Source organism: Toxorhynchites rutilus, chromosome 2 (genome assembly GCF_029784135.1).
Source record: "Toxorhynchites rutilus septentrionalis strain SRP chromosome 2, ASM2978413v1, whole genome shotgun sequence".
NCBI classification, from domain to species: domain Eukaryota; kingdom Metazoa; phylum Arthropoda; class Insecta; order Diptera; family Culicidae; genus Toxorhynchites; species Toxorhynchites rutilus.
In genome coordinates, this window is record NC_073745.1 from 209,028,049 (window position 1) to 209,053,802 (window position 25,754).

Consider the following 25,754-nt stretch of genomic DNA (forward strand, 5'->3'; position numbering starts at 1 on the left):
GGGATTGCCTCTCCAGCGAGATAATTTTCGAAAACGAAGTTCCCCAAGGTGCGATCCTACCGGTCACTTTTTCCCGGTTGCAATGAATTCGATTTTCGATTTCATCCCTGATGGAGTGAAGTTTATCCTTTATGCGGATGGCATACTTCTAATATCATCAGGCTTAGTGCAGAAATCCAGGAATCGATTGCAGAGCGCAGTCAAGAGTGTATCTATGTGGGCAGACGAAGTTGGTTTCACGGTTTCTGGTAAGAATTCAAGTATTTTGTCGATAAGACGACGGGTCAGGGGTACACAAAGAGCTACCATTTTGATGAATGGCAAAGCTATCCCGGAGGGATACAACTCTACACTCCTCGGAGTCACGATTGATAGAAACTTGAATTTCAAGCTCAATGCAAGACTGGTCAAGAAAAAAATCGCGGATCACCTGAACGTTCTAAAAGTGATTGAAGGAAGGCTGAAAGGCAGCCCACGGGACTTCCTTTTGGGTGTATTTTCAAATGCTGGATAATCCCACGACTAGTGTACGGTATCATCCTCGCTAGTAAAGCGGATAAATATTTTAAAATGCTGGAATAAGCCTATAACAGCGGAATTCGCATAATCACGAGTACGTTTTACAGTAGTCCTATCAAGAGTCTACTAGCTGAGAAAGCCGATCTGCTTGCTAACGAAGGGCGGAGAGGCTCCATCACCAGTATGGGTATACCTGGTAAGGACCTCATTAGAAGGGCCAACTTTTCCATTCTCCTCACTATGGAGGCGAAATGGAATCGTGAAAGGGACCTGCAGTTTCGTAGAATTAAAGCTTCAACCGGCAAATGGGAGGTCAGAGCCAACACGTATGAACAGCGAATTCTCTCGCGTCTTCGTATCGGGCATACTTGGTTGACTCATAACTTCCTAGCAAAGAGAAAGAGACACTCTGAATTTTCTTAAAGAGGCTAACCTGATTCAGTACATTTGATACTGCATTCAAACTTGAACGCTTACACCCTGGTATCACGTACTAAAAGAAGCGTCTGCGCCCACCTGATATGATTACCTACAAGTATTGTGTAACTTTGAGTGGTTGCTCCGGTGTGTAAAGGGGAATAAAGAGACGAATGACTGTCATACAGCTCAAAGTCTCTATAATTCAAAACAACAACAACAACCAGTGTTGCCACATTTTCATCTGTACCGGAAGGAGTAAAAGTCTTTTTCGTTTGTACTTTTTTTTAAATAATCTTGTTCAGTTCCACACCAACCGAACTGAAGTGACAGCATCTAGCAACATGTAGAACTTGCACACCACACCACACACCACGAGTATCCCTCCCACATTGCAACTATGAGCCAGCCATCGCTAAAGCACGCTGTGCTCGACGGCATAAAAATGCACGTTTGTCGCGGCACGGCATTCAGTTTTGCGTGAGCCGTGGTGCAGTGAACATTGGAGACCATCAGCAGAGAAGGAGAAAAACATCACCAGCAGCAGCAGTAGCAATCGAAGTAGCAATGAAACTGCACCGTTGGCAGTAAGAAGCTGCACCGCCGGCAAGAAGAAAACCATTTCAGTGCTACCGAATAAAAGTAACGCGCCCACAGCGGAGCGCATCAGTTGCCATGGAATCATCGAACAGTGAACATCGAAGTGAATTATAAGTTAGAAATTTCAAGAGAAAACAGTAGTAATAAAATGAAAGTGTAAATAGTATAAGTCTCCAGTGTTTGCGTCCGACCGCCGGAACATTCAATCCTCCACCTCTGCCGCACCAAAAGAGTAAAAGTTTTCTAAAAGAGAGTAAGAGCGGTTGCTGCTAGCCAAGCTAGTCCAGTCCAACTGCGACGTTGGCTTCATGAGGCGAAGCCAACCTAAGGAGTCTGGCCCAGTTGCCCTCCTGGGAAGGAACACAGCGGTTCCTGCTCCCACCCGGCTCGGTTCCAGCTGGGAAAGCAAGCACCCTTATCGACCGGCGCAATTACAGTCCACTGCAGCCCCAACAAATCTATACCATCGAAAATATTTTTTGCAGAAAAAAACTGTTTTATTAGTATGAAAAATACTCATTTATTTTCAAAATACTCATTAATTCATTCATCTTTCAACTAATGCTACATAATGGTGAATTCAGGTTTTTCAACCTGTAACAAACAATCTGCTGATCTGGAGAATCTGCTGAACATACTCCGAAAAAAAAACAGAGATTATGTCAATGAATCTTTGGGGGCAGTCAGTATTCTGCAAGCAGTCTGATTTTTGTCACAGTTGTACTGGAATCTTTTTCATCTGTACTATTTCTTTCAAAATTCTCAATTTGCAATCTGTGCCATTCAAAATATTTATTGCATGGAAAAATCTGATGCAAAAATAGTACTCTAGTCTCAAATTACTCATTTGTTTGATGATGGCACTCTTGCTGAACTTTGACTGCATCAGTTATAAAAAGTTTCGAGCTGCCCTATGATGTTTGATCAGATGTTTAAAATTCTAGATTGTGATCATCGTATCGTTGCTTCGTCGATTTAGATGTTTAGTTTTGTTGTTGCTATAATCTGAAAATGAAACCATTCGATAGTTGCCGATGAATGGGGCATAGTGAAAGTAGCTATTAAAGTTCGAGCGAACTGTCGGTCCTTTTCATGCAACCCATTTTTGTCCAGCAGAGAACTCTTTAAGGAGCATTCTCATATTTAGAACCTGTACCAAAAAAATCGATTAAATCTGGACCAGTCTTTTAAATGAAGATAGTTGTTATGTCCTACACTATATACTTCAATTCATCCTACTTCTTACATATCTCTGGAAACTCAGAAAAAATGAGTGGTTCTATAGTTGTTAAACGCAGTGTTTCATAGATATAACCCACCCATTTTTTTTTTTTTGATAACATGAAAATGAGCGCTCTATCGTATGTAACAACGTTGTCGAAGACAGTTTTTGTCTAGAGAATAAATGTTAAGTTATAACTGCTAATTTCCATCTAAATACATCTCCTGGACCATTGTGCATTGTCGAATTATGTCTACCTCTATCTTTAAAGATAAGAAAGATTGATTTTTTATTTTACCTGAAATTTTGGGCACCCTATTTTTGACAACATAAAAATGAGCGCTCCATCATTTGACTTTAACTTCGTCAAAGATAGTTTTTGTCTAGAGCAAGGGTTTTCAAACGTTGCTCCGCGGGAAATTTGTGCTCCGCGAAGTAATAGCAAGTGCTCCCACTTGAGAACACACCTTGAAACAAACATTTTTTATTTTATTTTCACTGGGCACATAGTGATTTATCTTGTTAACTCCGAGTCAAATATTGTGCAACTGCTACGCGAAACTGAAATAGGGTTGTTTCTAGTTGGGTAATGTCATTGCAAATAAGATTTCTTTTATTGATTTAAAAACGCAGATGCTCCGTCAAATGTTATTGCTATAAAAAGTGCTCTGCCATAAACAAATCTGAAAACCCCTGGTCTAGAGGAATACTGTCGGTCTCTAGATGCAAATTTCAACTCAAAATGGTTCCCTAGACCATTGTGCTTTTTATTGCGTAGTTAAGGTCTGTTTACATTCTATTGGAAATAGTATACTCACCTTAAAACCTCAAATGATTATACCATCGATCTATGTGTGAAGTTTTCTCTGAGAAAATACGTTCAGCAGCTAATAAATTCTAATGAGCAAAATAGAACAACTAGGTAGCCCGCATAACATAACAAATCCAACTGAAACATAACACCAGACACGAAAGTTTATGTCTAAACGATAAAGCACAGTAAAAGACAGACATATACACTCTCTTGAAACATACATATCTCTGAAAGCCCAAGAATGGTCTTTCGTGGAACACTATTCACAAGCATATACTGTTTTCTCTGTCCCTCCACCCACCGGAGTGTCTCATCTTAATACAATACCAGCAGGCCTCCAAAACACCATCGGTGCCATTAGCTGGTGGCGTTTTTGCGTCCCACACCGTCGTGCGTTTTGCTCCTTGTGATGGAACAACAAATTATATTAATAGTCCTTGCCCTTGATTCAGGGTTACGAGGAAAATGAATCCAAGTGAGTGATTCAGGTGAAGTGAGGTGGCGTGCTGAAGTACAATTCCGGGCAAAATGGTCACCGGCGGCTCGACTTTTTGCAGTGAACGAACCTTTCTCCGATTGATACACACGGGGGCTAAATTTGCAAAAAACGGTTTGGAACGCACAAGGAATAATGTCGTTTTCTAAATGTAAATAATTCGGTGTGTCCGGACTCTTTTGCAATAAAATATTATTAGATTATCTGGCCGTTGAAGTTATGAATGGCTGTTTTTCTTTTGGCACGCCGGTTTTCGTGTATTGCACTTTGATGAATCGAAGGATTATTTGAGAAAGGAATTAGGCTTTCTTCGCCTTTCTCTTATTTTTGCTCTGATCTGATAATTCATTGAATGAGATTCGACAATAAATAATGATAAGCCTATAATAACAAGCCTTTTTCTCCCGAAGGAATTATAGTTATTACTGTGAAGCATTTACTCAGAATTTCTAAAATCAGTTATAGCGAATCGAGGCTTGACGCTGTGCTTTCATTGCTCTGTAAATTCCGAGAAACAATTAGCCGGTGAGTGGCTCGAAACATATTCGGTAATGTTATGTTATGCTCAGTTTTGGTATGGTGTATAAAAAGAACACAGAATCGAGAACGGTTTAATTCCGAGATTAAGTTATAACGTCTGGTCTAATTAACTAGAGTAAACTTTTTTCTAAACAATTTCGATGCATTTACAATGTCAAAATACAGGCATGTCAAAACTCTGTCTTTTTTGGCAATGTTCGCCAAATGTTCTTGTTAACATTATCAAGCATGATGAAAAACTCTTATCTTATTTCGATTAAACACAATTGACCCAAATTCTAACAAAAAAAAAAGTTTCTCAAACAAGTTAAGGTAAAAGTTCGATGATGAATATCTTGTGGCTTGACGTTGTTTAGAAAATATTCGAAAATTGAAAGTAATGTGCTTTTAACTATAGCAACTTGATCCGTGATGATGAAGCTGCTAAACATCTCCAATAGTTATATAGCAATGTAAACTGAAAAAAGCTCTTGAAAATGAATTTTCAAATAGCTTCGAATTTTTATCATTTTTATCAGCTGTTAACACTCACCGTTTTTGTGAAGAAGGAGCATCCATTCCACCTGTATTTGTACCTCGTTGATTTGAGAATAAACAACAGGAAACAAATAATTTGGCGTTTCTGCAATCCCGAATTGTACACACATTGTTGGTGCCAACACACCAATCGTTTCCAATATTCTAGTAACAGTTTACATCGGGCATAAATTTAATGACAACACATCCCATTCGATTAGATTGGAAAAAAGCGTGTTTGCTGGAGGGAAAACGAATTGAATTAAAAAATACCTTCCCATGCACTGTTTCCGGTTCAGCTAGCAACGAAATCAAAATAATAAACATGAAGCTTGATGCTGCAATGCTGGATGCCGGAGGCGTTGTAATTGAGTTAATGTTTATTTACGGAATAATGAAATTCATTCCATTGCGAATATCCGTGAATTAAAAACTTCATACTATTTTCAGAGCCGGTTTTCAGCTATCGAAAACGGTACTTCGAAAGTGCTTGTTTTAAATTGTAGAGCCTAAACTCTCAGTACTTGAAATGGAATTCTACCAAAACAAACTGCTATAAGATGTACCTTGATTCTGAATTTCAACCGAATCGAACTTTGGTACACCAGTAATTAAAATCAACTTCGTCGTGGATCAGAAGCCATGCATTCAATGAAGACCCTTTCACCCAATTTTCCCCTCCAACCAAATGTCATTCACTGGCATCTACCATTCTTGTGTAACAGTAGCATACCTGTTGGAAAGAGATAGCAACGCTTCGAAATGGGAGAAATGATGCGAGGATAAAAAGTGCCAGGAAGCATATTACTCGAATGTTATCTGTGTTACGAATTGCACATTATCATGGTTCCCACTCATCATGGGATCTCATCAATTATTATTCGTCTGACAGATCAAGCTGGATTCATCCGATTCTTTGCGGGCGAAAGTTGGCTCCGAGAAATCTTTATAAATCACAGGCTAACGTTTTTTCATTTTTTAGTAACAGCTTTAATCAGCATAAATTTAATGATATCACAACGAATTCGTCGGAATCGAAAAACCGTTCTGCTGGAGGGAGTATAAATTGAAAGTATCCACCCACACCGGTGCTTCCGGTTTACCTTGCAGCGAAATAAAAATAATGAATATGAAGCGCGCTGGGAGTGTATGCAGGAGGTGTTGTAAATGTTTGTTTAAGATATAATCAGATTCATTCCATTCCGAGTATCGGTTAATTCATGACCTTGAATTATTCTCGATCCCAGTTTTCAGATTTCCGGTAAACGATTCTCAAAAGTATCTGTTCAGCGATTCTATGCCGAACCGATATAGCGGTTCTAAGATTTTCGTGAAAAGTGGTATATTTATTCTTTATCACCCTTTTTTTCATTAGGGTGGTCCAAAAAATCAAGTTTCTTCCCTTCTTCCAATTTTTTTTAATTCATACCTTTGAACCACTGGACCGATTTACATGATTAACATCATCTTTGACATGATATATCAAACAGAAGACAATTGAAGCCCTCTTTGGAAAATATTGCAGTTTCTAGTAATTATTTGTCGTATTCGTTTGTATAGTTTACGTGATTTAAGGACCAAGGGCGCTATATGTTTTTATATTCCATCGTTTTTGAGTTATGATTTAAGTAAACATGTTTTCAGTCTTCGTTCAATATTTCTATGCGACTAGACTTCCAAATATTGTATATTTGGTTGATCATCATTTCTTTCCTACATTGTGTTATAGGGTAGGTCACCTCAAGAGATATATTAAGTATTACTGTGCGAATTTTTGAACGTGTTTTTCTCGAAACCATGTTTTTTCAGCTGGTGGTATCTCATAGTATCTCGATATCTCAAGATCTACTCGACCGATTTGGCTGAGTTTTTTCTATCAGCATGTGAAAATGAATTATCTAAATCCTTACATAGCCGCTTTAATATCTCATTTTTTCGATTTTTTATGAGCTTATAAGCTGAGATTTATCATGAAAAATAACTCATTTTTAGCAAAAATGGTCGCCATTTTGGCAATTTTCGGAATTTTTAAAAACCTATATGTAATGCTTTAGGTATTGTCCTAAAGTTCCAAAATATTCATCGTTCTGCGACACCCCGTTGTTTCAGAACCGAAACCACCAGTAAGGTATCCAGCTGTCAACAGCGTAATAATCATCATTCGTATACTCGAAAAATGATAAATACATCTACAAATATAACTTTAACAATAACCAAAATGCCTGAACACTTGACTTTATTCCTAACATCTGGAAAAAAATCACGAAAACTTATTAAATATACAGGGTCCTTCTTAATACATTTTGTATAATATTTTTCCCTTCAAGAAAATTGTTTTTTTTTTAATTTCTTTTTCTTCTTTGTTTGTTTTTGAGATACTTACAATTCTAAGGTTAATTATCCTTCACTAGAAATCGCCAGGATTTGTTTGGAAACATATTATAGAGACATTTTCAAAAGATAGGAGTTGGGTGTCTAAGAACAAATTGTAGAGCGGTTAAACAGCGTTAATTTGGTTAATATAAGTAATCATGTTTATTTTGCCTTGTTTCCTCGTTTGTAGCCGTTGTTTATTCGTGCGAGGTGTATCTTCCGGTTGTGTCCCATCCACCCGAATTCCATTCACCCGAAACACGTTTACCCGAAGCACATTTAACCGAATGTAACGCATACCCGAATGTAACAAATACCCGAATGCAACATATATCCGAATGGACATTTACCCGAATGCAACGTTTACCCAAATGCGACATTTACCAGAATGGGATGTTTACCCGAATGAAGAAGGAAAATTCCGACAAATCAGTTTGTTAGTTTTGTCGAATCTGTTGTTAGAAAGTTACGAAGTAAACTGAGAAATTGTGATGAGGAAATTCGAGAAAGATGTTTAAGACTTCGCTGTGTCATTTTTATTCTACAATTGACATGCTGTCTTCTTTCCTTTCCGTGTTGCTCTTTAAGACCAAGAGATCATTCAGGGTGTTCTCTCCAGGGCTGCGAACAGAAAATAGTAGCTGGGGGCCAGATTTGTAGAGTACGGTGGATGCGGAAGCAATTCGAAGCCCAATTAATGCTTAAACAGTCTTAACACACGAAATTCGGATTTTTCCATTTTTTTCACAATAACAAAACTTGCTTCACTCTCAATGATGTAACTCACGAACCAATCGATCGGTTGCTGTCAAATTTTGACGCGTATCCATTGAAAGATGATGCTTTGTGATAGTCAAGTAGATTTTTGCAAGAGGCCCCATCTAGACGTCAACCTTATGATCTTTTTAGCCGAACTGTTACTAATCATAGAGTTAGGAAAATTGTTTATATATAGTTTTATAATAACTCTGTTATTGTTAAAATTCGACCATATGCGCAGAAGGATTTTTTCAATAACATACGGGTGTAGGCTGATAAATAATACACATACACGCTTGTAGAAAACGGACAAAAACAAGAAGCAATTTACCTGCAAAACATGTATTATTTTTCGACATAGTCACCCTTTAAGCATTACACATTTCTCCCAACGTGTAACAAGTTTTTTTCATACCATCACTGATAAATTCATCCGACTTTTCTGGAATCCAGGACGAGATAGCTGCTGTCACCTCATTGTCAGAGCTGTAATGATTATCCTTAAGGTCTCTCTCTAGTAGAGGAAAAAATCGCACGACACAAGGTCGGGAGAATACGGGGAATTGGTGGAATTAATTCAAACTTCAGGTTTTTCAGAGTCTCAGTTGCACGCGAAGTGTGTGAACGAGCGTTGTCGTGTTGCAATATTACTGGCGCCAGGTTACCTCTATCAAGACAAACTCGACGTTGGAGGTGTTCCAGTGTCTGTATATACTGTATATTCGACGACTTTCACTTAATACTCATATTGATAGGGTTTTAAAAAAATATATGGCGCCATTTTGTGGTGGCGGCCATTTTTTATTTGCATTTTTTCATAAATAACTGTGTTCTACTAGTCGAGCCCTTTCATTCGATAGCCATATTGATGGGGTTTCGAAAAAAATATATATGGCGCCATTTTGTGGTGGCGGCCACTTTGGATTTGAATTTTCCAAAAATAACTGTGTTTGTACTAGTCAAGCAGTTTCATTTGATACCCATATTAATGGGGGTTTAAAAATATATTTATGGTGCCATATTGAGGTGGCAGCCATTTTGAATTTGCATTTATCATAAATAACTGTGTTCTGCTAGTCAAGCCCATTCATTTGATTGAGTTTTGAAAAAAAATATATGGCGCTATACTGTGGTGGCGGCCATTTTGTATTTGCGTTTTTTCATAAATAACTGTGTTTTACTAGGCAAGCCCTTTCGTTTGATAGCAAAAAATATATATGGCGCCATTTTGTGGTGACGGCCATTTTGGATTTGCATTCTTTATAAATAACTGTGTTCTACTGGTCAAGCCCTTTCATTTGATACCCATATTGATGGAATTTTGAGAAAATTGCAGTTCACCATTTTTTGGGTTCTCAAGACAATGGAATACGCAGTTTTATAATGATAGCAGAGATAAAGCTGTGTTGACAAGAAGGGGGTAAAATTTCTATTATTTAGTTCGTCACCTAGCGCGATTCGGATATTTTTCTTGCGGGGCCCAAACAGTCTGTCGGTACGCTAGTAATCAGAGAAATAAACGGGAAACAATAATTATTTTTACTTTTGAAAACCCAGCACAGAATCGATCCCCTGCATACAAACATACAAACAGGGCAAGCAACAGAACCATTTAGTAGAAATAGGGATTTTAATCTGTGCACTGAAACATACCATTCATAGTAATTGTACCAAATGTGCCATTTGTGCCATTTATGCCATTTGTGCCATTTGTGCCAATCTGTGCCAGCTGTGCCAAAGTGTGCCAACCGTGCCATCTGTGCCAGCTGTACCATTTGTGCCATCTGTGCCAGCTGTGCCAATGTGTGCCAACCGTGCCAAGTGTACCATGGCACAGCTCTGTGCCGTACCAAATGGTACACAATTTTGTCGTGCCATGGTACGTGCAGTGCCAATGGCACACGCATATTACATACGACACAATGTTATACGTATGCTCAACAAACATTTTTTGTTCGGAAACATTTGGGCAATTTTGAAAAAACGTTTCCAGAAAATCACTGTTTGTCCGTATAACAGACGTAGTTCCGTACAGCTTTCATACATCGTTTGAAAATTAACACTTATCAGTATTATGTGTTGCAAGATAAATTTACATTTGAATCACATTCTTTGTAGAGTCCAAACACGCCTCTCATGATATTCACCCCTATTCTGCATTTCGATCGAGTCGAAATATTTCGAACGACTTGATAAAATTCCATTCTGTATTTCGTTCGAGTTGTTTTTGCATTTCGTTCGATCTGTTTCTCTTCAAACATTGAATGGGCAAAACGTTCGAAATAGGGAATGCGAAATTAAAACTCGAACGAAATAACGGTTTCGAACGAAATGTAAATCCGTCGGAATACAGAATAGGGCTGATTGTCTTATCACTTAGCGTTTCCTAATAGATGAATATAAGCAACTGTTAAAAACGTTGCTCATATAGATGCGATGAACATAGAGAACATTTTTTATGTCGTAATTACTTAAATTTCTGCATTTGAATCTTCAAGTCTTCAAGTAGTTACATAAATGAACAGTCCAGTTTATCGTGCGTTATCAATATTAACAATACTTCTACAGTCTAAATGGTGCGCAGTCCAAGATTTAATGATTTAGATACAGCTCCTGTATAGAAATTTTACTACAAATTCAGCTGTTTAAAATATTTTGCAAACATCTATTTTGAATATTCAAACCAAGTTCAATAAAATAAAGGGTGTGTCACATCAAATTGCATCACGGAAAAAACGCTGTAGAAATTTAATTTTTAGGAATTATATCTTCAGCTTTCGCTTATAATCAGATAAGAGTGTATAGATCACGTTGGCCATGCTTCACTGTAAATTTTTCGTAAATTTGGAAAAATGTCGTCGAACGAAAAAGAGCGTCGTGAATTAATCCTGCGCACTCATTTCGAGAATCCGGAGTTGTCACATCGGGACATCGGTAAGATGCTGGGAATCGTCCAATCCACGGTCAGCAGAGTACTAAAACGATACTTCGAGAACCTAACCATCGACCGGAAGGTGAAGAACGGCAAAAATGGATGCTTCTTCTTCTTCTTCTTCAATGGCACTAACGTTCCTAGAGGAACTTCGCCGTCTCAACGTAGTATTACTTGCGTTATTTTTATTAGTACTTAGTTGAGATTTCTATGCCAAATAACACGCCTTGAATGCATTCTGAGTGGCAAGCTCTAGAATACGCGTGAACACAGTGCAAGTCGGAGGAAATTTCTTTGACGAAAAATTCCCCCGACCAGAACGGGAATCGAACTCGAACACCCGGCATGTTAGTTATGACGCTAACCACTCGGCCAAGGGAGCACCAAAAATGGATGCTCCGTCAGTGAAAAAGATCACAAGCGCGTAGTTAAGCAGTTTAGACGTGATCCGAGAAGTTCGGTCCGGGATGTCGCCAATAAGCTGAATTTGTCAACTTCATTCGTCCAGCGAACCAAGCAGCGGGAGGGCCTGCGTACATACAAGGTTCAGAAGGCTCCTAGCCGCGACGAAAGGCAAAACATGGTGGGGAAGACGCGAGCCCGGAAGCTGTACACCGAAATGCTGACGAAGCCGCATTGCCTGGTAATGGACGACGAAACCTACTTCAAAGCGGACTTTCGTCAGCTGCCGAGCCTGTTGTTCTTCTCCGCAGAGGATAAATTCAGCGTTCCGGAGGAGATTCGCAAGCAGAAACTATCCAAGTTTGCCAAAAAGTACATGGTGTGGCAAGCGATCTGCTCTTGCGGAAAGCAGAGCGCCCCCTTCGTGATGACCGGCACGGTAAACGGGCAGATTTACCTTAAGGAGTGCCCACAGAAGCGCTTACTACCACTATTGAAGCAACACGAGGGCCCGACCATCTTCTGGCCGGATCTCGCTTCGTGCCACTATTCAAAGGACGTGTTGGAGTGGTACGAAGCCAACGGGGTCACCTTCGTGCCAAAGGAAATGAACCCGCCCAACGCGCCGGAGCTTCGCCCAATAGAGAAATATTAGGCGATTATGAAGCAGGTCCTCCGGAAGAACCCAAAAGTTGTCAAATCGGAGGCGGACTTCAAGAGAAAATGGATTTCTGTTAAAAAAAAAACTACAACCTGACGTTGTACAGAACCTTATGGACGGGGTAAAGAGGAAGGTGCGAGCATACGAGCTTGGGCTCGAAGTATGAATAAAAAGAAAATGTAGTATGAATAAAAAAAAAAGTTGTTTAATAGTTTTTATTTTACTGTCTAAAATTTTCAAAAGGATCGGTCTACTGGGCGAATTTCTACAGCATTTTTTCCGTGATGCAATTTGATGTGACACACCTTTTACATCGATATTATATTAAAACTCCACTTTAAAACATCTTTTAGTTGTTTTTTTTTTGTTGATTTCGCCAATTTGCCATTGGTTAGAATTATAAGAAGAGCCTCTGGAGAAGATCATAGGCTTAATGATAGATTTTCGATCGGATATTTTTTTCTTGATTTGATTTTATCCGACATCGCTTGATTTTATTCGACATCCGATTTGTCTCGATGAGCCTTCTACTGCCATCTGTAATCCCGCCCTGAATCGTGGCCGGTGAAATGGATTCATTTTCATCTCCCGTGTCGGAGCTATCCTAGATTCGCAACACATCCAAAGCACTTTTTCCAGACATTTCACTAAATTCCTTCCAAACCTGTTTGATTGTATCCTACAACAATTGAAATTATCGGAAACGGAGACGTTTTGACTATTATCAGAAACGTAAATCATTATTCCTCCCTTATGAACGCCCCCCCCCCCCCCCCCCTCCTTATTTGCAAAAAACTCAGACAGCCAGTTTTCGCAAGCCTCTTTTGAGGCCTACTTAGTATCACCAAGAGCGTTTTGAATGGACCGGAAGAGATGATAATCACTTGGAGCCAGGTCCGGACTATATGGTGGGTGCAATAGGACATCCCATCCGAGCTCCCGTAGCTTCTTGCGGGTCATTAAAGATGTGTGAGGACGAGCGTTGTCCTGGTGGAAAACAACACCATTCCTATTGATCATTTCTGGACGCTTCTAGTCAATCGCCTGCTTCAAACGGTCAAGCTGCTCACAGTAGAGAACCGAGTTGAGGGTCTGGCCATAGCTGAGCAGCGCATAGTGGATGATTCCCTTCCATTCCCACCAAAAACCTTCCTGGCCGTCAATCCGGGCTTGGCGATGGTTTGGGCCGGCTCACCGGGCTTCGACCACCAATTTTTTTCGCTTTAGGTTGTCTACTTGGATAATTTCAATGATTTTATCGGTTTCCACGACGATTGGCCTACCAGTACGGGGTGTATCTTCGACAGCCACTGCACCCAATGTCCTGGAAAAAAGGTAATGAAGATGGTAGAGTTTCGAGCGACATAGCATGCGCTGCCATAACTATTTCTCAAATAGTGACGTCAGTCGTTGGATTTATATTTGATTGCCTACCACATCCATGTGAAAATGCTATTTTCAGGAAGTGTTTTATCAATTAAAAAAGTACATTTTGTTAGAGTTCCGGCTGAAAAGGAAGCTTATGTGACAGCGTGCAGTGTATATTCGTGAAACCACGTCGAAAAAACCGGATAAAAGTGACATTTCCATGTGCCATTTTCACTCCCCCACGTTCATAGAAACAAACGAATTTTCATTATCTCTACGTTACGAAGTTGATGTTTTGAAGGCTCCTAGTGTCGGTGTGTATGTTGTGAGAAAATAATCGCCAATTAAGACAAAAATCACCGAAAATGTTACTGCTTTCGAGAACTAAGTATACGACTGCTCTCTGGACCTTCTTACTACATAAATAATCGGAATAAGCCACAATACAATTGTCATCTGTGAAAAAACAAACAGTTGAATGATTTCAGAGAATTTCGGCTCAAATTATCATGCAACCGTGAATACTTTGAACATTATTTTGTTTCTTCCATATACATTCCATATTGAATGCAAATAATTACGACACGATATTTTGCTTACCAATACAGATATACTTCGCCTACTGCTCCACCTCGATATGTACCTCATTGCACTACACCAGAACGAAATCGATCAAACCAACACTGTGCTGTGCGAATCGTTACAGTATCGGGTCCACAAACTACACGAATTTTTTCGGCCGCCTTCGTTGCAGTTTTACCTCGCAGGTGGTAAAAACGTAAAATATGGCGAATTTCTTGCTTGGTGGACTCCATCTTTGACGCACTATAACTTGAGACTGAAAAGGACAATCACAACACTGTCAAAACGACACTTGTAGCACAGATTGTCGTCTTTAAATAGCCGTATAGTACGACCCGATGCGATAAGTACAACACAAGATATGTTTAAGTGTTGCCAGATATTGACAATATACGACATTTCTTTTTCCCCAACCCAATATATCCCTTTAGGTGACCACATACTTTTGGCTGTTACTGTTCAACGAATTCAAATATCGAAAAATCCTTTAAGGACGACATTTCTGAGGGCCCGAAATGATTCTGAACACGTAAGAATAATGTACCGTCGATGGGGGTGAAAATGGATGTTACTATTAATAATATCTTGACAAATATTGCGAATATTTTTGAAATCTGTAAGCCCCTTAATAGGAGACATAATTCCACTTCCAATGCATAATACTTAACTGTTGTACAAATAGTTATTATTTTATAATTCTTCAAAGTTTGATGAGTAAATAGCCATCAAATAACACCTCAGAAAAAATCTCAGGCCCAGCATTACACAGAACTACTAAAATTGTGAATATTGAATAGAATTATTCTTTAAAGTCTTGCCAGATGAGTCATTACTGATTTGGAACATCATTTTTTTCCATTTGAATTTCAAAGATTTCGAAATAATAACTTATTTACACTGAGTGGGGGTGAGAAAGGATCAAGCACAAAATTAAATTCCATGCCAAACCGATATAGTGATTAGCAAATTTTCATGAAAATTGATGGCTTTTCCTCATCGTGATATATTATACCCGTATTTTTTTTTTTTTTCATCAGGGTGACCATTTCCATTTTATGGTGGACAGAAAAATCAGCTTTGTCCCCTTTTTTCCAAAAATGACCTTTTTAAATTATTCATAACATTTGATTAACTGGACCAATTTAGATGATCGATATATCAAATTAAAGGCAATGAGCAAGTTTTTGAAGTTTTGTTTGAAAAAACATTACACTTGTAAACAGATTATGTTTTCGTAATTATTAACTGTAATTGTCTTTCATAGCTTACATGGTTTCGAAACTATGGTCACCATATTTTTTTATATTTTTTCTTGAAAGCCCCTTTTTACATAACATATCCTAATATCAGAAAAGTTTTTTTTCATTTTCGAATGATTTTGCAATGTTCACGTGTTTCCAGTTTTCGTTCAATATTCCCATGCGGCAGGACAACATGGACTAGAATCCAATTTTTATGCATATGTGGTATTTCATGTGGCTTCAAATTGGTATATCGATCATCTGAATCGGTCCGGTAGTTAAAAAGTTATTAATTAAAAAAAATTAGAAAAAAGGGTAAATGATTTTTCGGACCATCGGTTGATTTTGAAAAATCATAGCTCAATAACACAAAATAACGCATCTCTGAATTTTGAATGTTATCTAAAAAATCTTAGCTTTCAAGAAAAAATATAACGCCCTTGGTCCCGAGACAATGTAAACTATAAAAAAATTACAATCAATGATTACCGCAGAGAAGCAACCAGGGACCACTTCTGTTAACGTTGTTCTTCAACGAAGTGGCAGCTCTGCTGGGAGTCAGATGCAAACTGATTTATGCTGATGACCTTAAAGTGTATGTATGATTGAGGATTGCCATCGTCTTCAGACTTTGCAGAATACTTTCGTTGGCTGGTGCCATCGCAATAAACTCAATATCAGCGTTCCAAAATGTTCCAAATGTCCATCGCTCTGTGAACCCAATCCTCTACGATTACTCTGTTGAAAATGTTACGCTGCGCAGAGTAGATCGTGTAACAGACCTTGGTGTTCTATTGGACCCGAAGTTGGATTTCAATCTTCACTACCCTTCTATCATCTGTGAAGCAAATCGACAACTGGGATGTATGTCCAAAATACCTCGTGACTTTAAAGACCCGCAATGTCTGAAAGCGCTGTATTGCTCGTTAGTGCGACCTATCCATTTTTGAATGCAGCTATCGTCTGATTTAATTTGGAAACATCGGATCGAGTGTGTCCAAAAAAGATTCGTGAGAATCACATTGCGCAAGCTACCGTGATGTGAACCGTTGAATTTGCCACCCTATTCACATCGATGCATGTTACTAGCCTTGGACACGCTGGAAGACATAAGGAAAATTCACCGGTAGGAATTTGTAGCGAAACTCCTGAACGGTTAAGTGGACTGCCCTCAGCTACTTGCACAACTTGACTTCCATGCTCCCCAAAGGACTTTGCGGCAATCATCCCTGCTACAGCCAAGTTTCCATCGAACTCTATACGGATATCATGAACCGCTGACAGCGATGATTCGTGAATTTTCTTTGGTGGAATCTGCGTTTGGAGAACTGCAAGTATAATATTTTTCGAAAAGAGACTAGCTAATTTGCTTTAATTTGATATGTCGATCATCTGAATCGGTACAGTAGTTCAAAAGTAATGAGTTTTTAAAAAAAGTAACTTTTGGAGGAAATGAGAAAAAAATTATCTTTCGGACCACCCTAAAATGGAAATGGTCACCTATTTAATTTGATATGTAGATCATCCAAATCGGTACAGTAGTTTAAAAGTTATGAATTTAAAAAAAGTCATTTTTGGAGAAAAAAAATATTTTTTGGGCAACCCTTAAATGGAAATGGTCACCCTAATGATAAAAAATACAGGTATAATGTTTTGCGATAAAGAACAAAAGTACTACTTTTCACGAAAATCTGAGAACCACTATATTGGTTTGACGTGGAATGGCTGTATATAAACATTTCCATCGCACTTCTAGGAAGATTGACACTATTTTCGTAACTCAAACAATCATTCAATACGCTTACATGTTAAATTATCTTGAAATTATTGAGAAATTGATCTCTAAACACAATTCTTAATAGAAAATAATATTCATTACTTTGACCCATTGTCATCCCCCCTAAGAGTTGAGATTAGGTCAACTTTCATTATATCGTAGTTCAGTGAAAAATTAATATTAATTAACAATTCCTTGTACACTTACGAGTGTTCATCATTAGAGAAAATTTCTACGTAATCAGAATTGTGTTTGACTCTAATTTACGATAGTTTTCCGGATCTTAGCTGAGGAAACTATCCTGAAGCGGACAGGACACTTGCACGTGTCCTCGATGATTAAATTTGAGGAAATTGCGAAGATACTGCTCCAATTTTGCAGCCTTCCGAATGAACGCCAGCTTGTGATAAAAAAAAAGTTTGACTGCGCAAACTACGTCTTATTTCAAAGGTGACTTTTATTAAACTGGATGCTGAATGCTCGTTACAAAGGGTTATCTGCTTCAATAGATTCTCTTGTTCTTGCTTGTTATATCAGGAGAATTAATACATAGAGAGAGTGCGATATACTATAATTTTCAATATTGAAATATTTCCCTCGCATATTGCAATCTATTGTGCAACATTGACTCATCCCCCCGTCATGGTTAGATATGACAAGCCTATCGGTGCTTTATTTAACGACGAATTTCATCCCAATGCGTTTGACTTTCGGCGAGGCGATTACGATGCAATTAATACTGCACTTTACAACGCTGATTGGACATTTTTGACAAACTGTTCTGATGCTGATGATGTAGTTGATAACTTCACCGTTATGATTCAAGAATTAATCTTACGACATGTTCCTCGGGTTCGTCCTCGCCGTAAACCTGTATGGGGAAATCAGGAACTTAGCCGTCTAAAACGCCGCAAAAATGCTTGCCTTCGCGCTTATCACTCAATCAGAAGTGCTTACAATTGTCACCTTTTCAAATTGGCTAGTCGGGAATATAAAATCCTCAACAAAGTGTTATACTTTAACTATGTGCGTAACACAGAACGTAATCTTCGAGGCAACCCAAAGCATTTTTTGGCGAATTGTTAATAATAAACGCAAGGAGAATGGATTGCCGGCGACTATGTTCCTAAATGATGAAGTGGCCTCTTCCACCAGTAGTAAATGTGCCTTGTTTGAGAAATACTTTTTGAGTGTGTTCAGCATGGAATCAATACCACCTGATAATGCTTATTGTCCTCGGCTTGATGGTATTCCTGCTGCTTTATTGAAAAAAATGTTGTGAAACACTAAAATCTCCGATCGCTACAATATTCAACATCTCTTTACGAAAAAACAAGTTTCCTGAAAGTTGGAAATCAGCATTTATGTTCACTGTGTTTAAAAAAGGTGATAAGCATAGTATGGAGAACTATCGTGGAATCACTTCCCTGTGCACTTGCTCTAAGGTGCTTGAGGCCATTGTTTATGGTGCTAAGGTGCTTGAGGCCATTGTTTATGAACATGGGTTTTACCCTGGTCGATCAGTCTCAACTAATTTATTGGAATTTACATCGCTAGGCTTGCGTACTATGGAACAGGATAACCAGATCGATACTATTTATACTGATCTGAAAGCGGCATTTGATCGTGTTGATCATGGAATCAAGCTTGCCAAACTCAACAAATTAGGAGTATCATCTAAAAGTTTGCTTTCGTGGCTAAGCACATATCTACGCAATCGCAAAATTTCCGTGAGAGTGGGTTCCTCTCGATCGAGGTGGGTCCAGAATGGTTCCGGAGTACCGCAAGGTAGCATTTTAGGACCTTTGCTATTCTCGCTGTTCGTTAACGACATCACCCGACTATTGCCTCATGGAACAAGGTTATGCTACTCTGACGACGTAAAAATTTATCTGCCAATTGAGACCACTGTTTGAGGCTTCAAAGCTTGATTGATTTATTTGCGGAATGGTGCAGCTTTAATCTAATGACAATCAGCATTCATATAGCTCCTCTCGAGCAGCATAGGCATAGCTCCTCTCGAGCAGCGACGCAAGGATATTTCCGTAAAGACTGCCCATAAAATCCTATCGGGGTGCTTCGATTGCCCTGCTGTTCTGTCGCGACTTCAGTTCCACTGCCCTGTTCGTCCTCGACGGAACCAACATCTACTACGGGTTGATGCACATCGCACTAATTATGGTCTTCAAGAACCTATTCGTCAGATGGCGTTAGAATATAATCGTCGTGGAAATTCATTGTCCTTTTAGAATATTTTGTGAGCAACTGTGAAATGTATGCGTAGTATAGTATTGCCATAATTGTTATCCATCTTTGTTATTCGCCTAGTTTTTATGTTATTTTATTTTGTATACCATTGTGAAAAGATATTGGGTTTTTATGCCGCTTTGAGTTCAAATTTAACGTTTGCTCAAGGTAGCTTTTCCCAATCTAAGTTCAAGTTTATTTTAACATTAAGACTTATTGTCGGATGGTGTTGAATAATAAATAAATAAATAAATAAATAAATAAACAATGTGACTTGACTTAGTAGTAGGGTTTACAATATATTAGGCTGTCAAAAAAGTCCTGCGGTATTTTTTTTTTTGAATTTTCATTTGTTCATAAAATTAGTTACAATCATCTGTTTTAAGTCAAATATTCGCCGTTTTGTTCGATGACTTGTTCCCAACGAGATGCCAACTTCATAATACCTCTGTTATAGAAGCTCGCTTCCTTATTGGCAAAAAACTCGGATAGCCAATTTTCACAGGCCTCTTTTGTGGCTAACTTCTGACTACCTAGCTCGTTCGCCATGGACAAAAACAGGTGGTAGTCACTTGGTGCAAGGTCCGGACTATACGGCAATCCCACCAAACACACAGTAGAACCTTCCTGGCCGTTAATGAGGGCTTGGCCACCGTCTGAGCCGCTTCAGCGGGCTTCGACCACGACCGTTTGCGCTTCACGTTGTCGTAAGTGACCCACTATTCATCGCCAGTCACCATCCGCTTCAGAAACGGGTCGATTTTGTTGCGATTCAGCAGCGATTCACATGCGTCGATAGGTCAAAGATGTTTTTTTGCGTCAACGTGTGTGGCACCCATACATCGAGCTTCTTTGTGAATCCAACTTCTTCAAATGGTTAATAACGGTTTGATGACTTATCCCCAGCTCTTGGCCGATGCTACGACTGCTACTATGCCAGTCTTTCTCGGCTAATTCAGCGATTTTGTCGCAATTTTCGACGACAGGCCTTCCGGCGCGTGGCGCATCTTCGACGACCTCTACACCAGAACGAAAACGTTGAAACCATCGTTGTGCGGTGGAAATGGAAGCTGTATCGGGTCCATAAACTGCACAAATTTTATTGGCAGCTTGAGATGCATTTTTGCCTTTGTCATAGTAGTACTGTAAAATATGTCGGATTTTCTCTTTATTTTGCTCCATATTTGCGACACTATAACTCACGAACGACTTGACCAAACAAAACACTGTCAAGGACTATATTATAAATACCTTTCCAACAAGCTATAGTATGACTCGATACAATGAATACAACTAGAACTACGCGCTTACAACGACACCTCGCGGAAATACCGCAGGACTTTTTTGACAGCCTAATACTTGATTTCTAATGAGCTGCTGCAACAATAATAATTCAACAAAAGTTCGAAAAATACCTTTTTTGACCCATTTTTATCCCTATCGAGGGTACTACGAAAGTAGATAAGAGATGACTTTTTATACTGCTACTCTGCCCAAATATGTATGATTGACGTAAGCGCCAACTAAGCTTTTCAGTTGAATCAAAATAACAAAAATCATAAAACCCCTCCGGCCCACTTTTGACCGTAAATATTTATTAAATAGAGCAAGCTTATTCTATATAAATTGTTCACAGTTATGATTATTCAGCTACAAACAAGAAACAAGCGTTTCCATCATTGAGTTATGTTGGTGGTTACGTCAACCATACATATTTGGGCCGCACTGTGCATGACGAAAAAAAGTTTAAAGTTCATTCGCCTCTCCCGCAGCTTGATTGATTGATTGACTTTAAACTACAACGTTCATTCGCCTCTAAGCTTGAAAAAGGCCAATCAATTAAAGGGGGTTATGGGATTGAACCCCCGATCGTTTGCTCGGTAAGCGAACGCGCAGCCATCTAGGCTACGAAGTGCCTGCAGCTTGTTTGTATCATCACGGTGCCCGATTTCGTAGTACGTGTTAAGAAAATACCTTGTCGTCTGCACAAATATATGGAAAATTAAAAGCTTACTTTTATCGGCGCTTTTTTACCACATTTACTATTGAAAAACTATATAATTTTCAATATTGCAACAAACTGTTAGGTCAACACTTCCTAACATCGAATGGCAGAAAAACCTGGTGAATCTATCATGAGATGACTGAGCAATAAGCACATAAAATTGGACGTTTTTCTTGACGCGGTGGATAATTTTTTTTTTCAATTAGTACCTTTATCATGTTCCCTAAAGACGCAAACCTACGTCAAAAGTTGTCTAAAGTCAAATAAATTAAATATGTATTCCATCGGTTTCATATTATCAGGCATGCATGTTTGACTTCATAATACTTTTGTATTTAAAAATAAATGATCAGTCATTAAAATATAACGAAGCATAAAAATTTGTTTCGGCTTCTACGAAATAAAACAACATCACAAGTTCGACAGATTGTTGAGAAAAACTCTCGCAGCATTAAGCAATCATCATTCAACGGAAGAAATCAGCGATTTTAATTGATTTAGGGACAAGCACGTAGATCTAATACATTGTAATTGAATTGTGACAGGTTTAACGAAAGTTTGCAGCCTTGATGAAGAAAAAAATGATGCTGTGAATAACTTTTCTTCCAGTATAATAACAGTTTGAAGCCGTACAAAAATGCGTTTGATGAGAAACTTTAAAGATGGTTATTATTCTGAGCACAAGAAATTAATACTTACACCAAGTTTTGCCGTCTAAAGCACTCTCCTGTCGCAGCGATTTCGTGATCCGCTACGATGCGTGTCAAGCTGACAACATTTCATTTCCTCGTCTAACCAAACTTTCACCTGTTTATGTTGCAAGAAGAGATTTCGCATTCTCCTGGACTTATAACTTTGTACGTTCCGAACTCATCCTGTTATCCGCACTTTTTGTCTGCTTGATAACCTCTATCGGTCTTCCGTCCGTTGAGGCGTATCACATTCTCTTTCTTTTTACTGTTGTTATGTCCGGAGGTCGATCCGTTTTACCTTCTACTTGATTTACTTTAAGGTTTATGTTTTTGTTGTTCCACTGTTGTTTTTTTTTCAGATAGTCAATGGATTTTTCCACTTATATTCGTCAGCGCAACAGTAATCATAAGCCAGACGAACTGTCAGCTGTTTTCGATATTGTAGATAACGCAGTTAGCTCTCTGAGCTAGTGGTAAAAGGAGCTACTACTAATGCTTGACACCTATCATAACACACAGAGTACACTATCACACCTCCCCATTGATGTTCCACGAAATTGTGCATGGGGAAAATTTCACTGGTAGATCGTTTTCACGGATGCGCCCCCTCTACCAGACGGGGTGGTATCTTATCATTCTATCAATGTCTAGTGAGATAATTGGTAGCACTTTTATGTATTACCGTAATGTATGGCTTCTTTTTCTTGGGTTCAGCCAGCTATTGGCAACCACGATAATAATTAAAAAGACATACACCATTTAATTGATTCACTCTAATATCATATCATGCCTCTGTGACACATTCACATCAAAAAGCACCGTGTTTTTCCTACCAATTCGACTTTGGGTATAATTTGAGAATAATTGACAAAATTTCCACAGTATTCACTTATAATTACATCCACATAATTGAATATCAAAGCACTCGATTCATCAAGGATAGACTTCTGCTTCTGGCGAAAAACTGATTTTTCTCGCCGCTCCCACGGCGGGCCTTCTTCTCAAGCTTAAAAAGCTAGCGCACTCCTTTAATTAGATGCATTTCACTCTTACTAATTAAAGTTACACGTAGCCACATCGTATATTCTTTAGAAAGTGATCCATTCATAAGCGCCTAGCGACCAACCGGCTTTTCCAACAGAGCTCAGATTCTCTGTCTGTAAGAACACAGACCAGATCGAGCACCGATTTGGGGACACTTTAAAAACTGGGAAAATTTTCCGTTTTTTGCCCGACGACATCCACGATTGAACACCGACTGAGACGTTTCGGTTTCGGCAAACGGTATTTTGTTTTGGAACAGAAACACGCAGACTGACTGTGAGAGGATATTCAGCTCCCGCCACCACAGAGATGATGATGGTGATGGTAACACTGACGGTGTTTTCCGATGACAATGAGCGAGGAAAAGCGTGGAAAAAGAGTCTGACCAATATAGAAAGGTGGCGTGCCGAAACTTCTCCCGGTCCGCTACATGTGCTCAGCATTGGGTGGGAAAACAGTTGCATTTATGCTCGCGGAGGATGCCAACTCACAACGCTTGAGAACGTGAGAAGAGCTAAGAGAGAGCATTTTTTCATCTTTTATGTGCTTGCGGCACGGTGGAATACGACTATTCTCGAAAATGTTTAAAGATTTAAAGATTGGCACAAGCTATAACATGTAATTTTTATAATTGTAAAAAATAAAATAAATTAATTTCTTCTCCTTTTGTTCTCATTGTGAGGGAAAATCATACCAAAAAGTAGAAGGGTCTGACACGAACGAGATTAGGATGACGTACAGTCATTCGCTAAATTGAGTGTACACATGCTTCTTGACGACACTTTCCATTTATTTGGTACGACATATGTTTAATACATCAATTCTTTTGATGCATATTAATTACCATACATTCAGCTAGCTATATGCGCAATGAAATTCCGAGGAATGTTTTTTGGTTGACTATTTAACCCTAAAAGATGAAAAAATCTCAATTTGAGGCATTACAAAATTGAGTGCACACATTAAATTTCTCCAAACAAACAAACCTTGCAACCTTTGGTCGTCAATTTATAATGTAAACTCCCTACCACTACTTGAGCAGCGTTGGTATTTATTTTTTATTGATGTTTGAAAAAGTTTCTAACAAAACGACAAGTAAGAGGAAAGAAACAGATATTGTTACACGTACGATGATAACAAGTTATTTAGGAAAGACATTGCGGGAAATAGCAGCTGCTGTCGGAAGAACCCACTCAATCTATATATTTAAAAATAGATTTCTGTCTGTCTGTCTGTCTGTCTGTCTGTCTGTCTGTCTGTCTGTCTGTCTGATTCCTATGGACTCGGAAACTACTGAACCGATCATCATGAAAATTGAAGATGGTTTGTAGCGGTTTTTGGGGCCGGGGAAGGTTTTGGTGATAGTTCGAGACCCCTCCCCCCTCTCTAAGGGGGAGCTGCCATACAAATGAAACTCGAATTTCTGCATAATTCGAAAACTAATTGTTGCGACAACTGGAATTGAACACTGGAAACACGGGCAGTGTGCAAGTGTTCCATTGTTTTCTCGCTGGGCTCTTCGTATGACAAATCTCTACTAACACAACGATTGACGTCATCAACAGCAGCATCCACAACCGCCATCATTAAGTGTTTTATTGTCGCTTGTAGAACACACGTTTTTGTATTGTCCATGTAATAAATGTAGTTTTTATTTCGTTTACGTCCGCGTTTTATATTAGTCGAATGACTTCCACGTCACGGCCACCCCCACGCAACGCGACGTAACACTAATCAAGCAAATGGTGCAAAATTTTTCATGCGAATGTTTTAGGGGACACGAATCGTTTCCATGGTGAATAGACATTCCTCCCCTCTCTCTGAGGGGGAAGAAGACTGCCATACAAACGAGGCATACATTTCTGCATAATTCAATTCAAAAACTAATCAAGCAAACTGAACCAAATTGGCATGCGGAGATTTTAGGTGGCAAGAAACATTTCTAAGGTGGTTCTACACTCCACCCACCTCTCTAAGGGGAGGCTGCCATACAAATAAAACACAAATTTCTGCATAACTCGAGAACTAATCAAGCAAATGGAACCGAAATGGCATATGGAGGGTTTAGGCTGCAATAAATGTTTTTATGGTGGTTTGACACCAGTAGTGAGGAATTAGGAAGATTCCTGCCGAAGCACGTGACCGACTGTTGTTTATCGGTCCTCCCCCAACAACTCCCGCAGGTGAGTGTGGAGGCCGACAGTGGTCTGGCTGACACAATGTAGTTATGAAGAAATCAAATTATCTAAAATCTGTCAGTGGCCATGTGCTATAAGAAACGTCCCATAACAGAAAAACAAAAAGTAGAAAAAACGAAGCAGTTGACCAAATTAGAAAGAATAAGTATGAAAAAAACTAACATTTAGTTCAGCGAATATGCTTAAAGTGTAGGAGAAGAAAATTTTCGGAAACCTCTGAAGGAAAAAGGGAAAATTCGGAAAATTAAATTCCCATATGTTCTACAATTACATAGTGACAAGTGCTGTTAGTTCATTTGATGCTGCGTTAGCGAAATTGATCTTCGTTCGAAACTGGAAATGGTTTTTA

General features: G+C 38.9%; 1 protein-coding gene across 4 annotated transcripts in view; it reads right to left on the bottom strand.

The window, feature by feature from the left end:
* Nucleotides 1-23,408, bottom strand: part of LOC129764431 (uncharacterized) — a 379,755-nt gene extending 356,347 nt beyond the window's left edge. For all 4 annotated transcript variants that reach the window (XM_055763501.1, XM_055763500.1, XM_055763498.1 and 1 more), the window contains exon 1: nucleotides 22,171-23,408. The gene's annotated coding sequence lies outside the window, so the exon portion shown is untranslated. The remainder of the gene's footprint in view (nucleotides 1-22,170) is intronic.
* Between the last annotated feature and the right edge of the window lie 2,346 nt (nucleotides 23,409-25,754).